The sequence below is a fragment of the Protopterus annectens genome, chromosome 3.part0 (assembly GCF_019279795.1).
Source record: "Protopterus annectens isolate FY-2018-M chromosome 3.part0, PAN1.0, whole genome shotgun sequence".
NCBI lineage: Eukaryota > Metazoa > Chordata > Ceratodontiformes > Protopteridae > Protopterus > Protopterus annectens.
This window is the reverse complement of record NC_056731.1, coordinates 1454566960-1454568056: the sequence shown is the minus strand read 5'-3', so window position 1 is coordinate 1454568056 and position 1097 is coordinate 1454566960. Positions and strand designations below refer to the sequence as shown.

The window sequence follows — 1097 nt, the reverse complement described above, 5'->3', positions numbered from 1 at the left end:
ACTTCTGGCTGACATCAAAGATTAAAACAATACTAATTTCATGAACTCTGATCATACTTGGACTTAGGAATGGGGTCCATTCCTGTCATGGTATTAGAAACCCAACAGATTTTGAGAAATTAAAAAAGGGAGCACATCAATGCCTGTGCACAAAAAAAAAATGACAGTGGCTAGAGGACAACACATAAGTGGGTATGACTAATGATAGAAAATGAATAGCCATCCAACAGAATCAACCAAAACAAAATCATCAAATGCATAAAATCAAATCATATGAAATCAAATGGACGCATTAAGAACAGTAAGTGCTGCACTCTTCAACCTAAATTAGGGTTGCCACCTTTTCAAATGGCCATAGTGGGACATTTTCAGGACACACATCAGATTTTACAGGCCGACACAAACCCAAGGTCAGTACAAGGGATAGAACTTTCCTTTTTTGCCTAAATATAAGCTTATTCTTGTAGAAGTTTAGTTGCTTTTCCTGTTTCTTGTAACACGTAGGTATTTTAGATACAGTAAGAACTATTGTATGCAACTATTACATTACATATGGGGCATAATTATGTCCTAAACTCTCAGGTCATTTGCCACATTTAATATTTTTGGTCAGGACACAACCGCCCAAAGAGGGACTGTCCCTCGCAAAGTGGGACAGGTGGTAACCCCAACCTAAACTAACTATTAACTGCCAATTAAGAAACAGAATACATTCACAAATTCTTCCCTTCACAACTGCACATATACTAAAATTGTAAAGATGCAAAGAAGATTATCATGGCTTCTGCACAAGAATGAGAAGCAAATTCCTGAAGCATTCTGTACTTTTAGGGTTGGCCATGTGGCCTGATGGATAAGGTGATTGACTTCAGATCAGAAGATTGTAGATTAACTTCCTGCAATGGCCCTCCAAACACAAGACAAATGTTTTAAACAACATGGCCAATGTAGGTCACCTAAAAGCCTTATCTCTATACTCAGTTTCCTATGGATTGTTGAGAGGTACTTTGGGCCTGGCATATAAGATATCCTTGGATCCCACTCTGATGGGCCTTTTACTCATATACAAAACTAATAGCATCTGGACTACTCAATCA

At 37.9% G+C, this 1097-nt stretch overlaps 1 non-coding gene across 1 annotated transcript; it reads left to right on the top strand.

The window, feature by feature from the left end:
• The first annotated feature begins 727 nt into the window (after positions 1-727).
• On the top strand, positions 728-829 carry LOC122797470. The gene has a single exon (XR_006364151.1). It is a non-coding gene; the product is annotated as a U6 spliceosomal RNA (small nuclear RNA).
• Positions 830-1097: the final 268 nt, after the last annotated feature.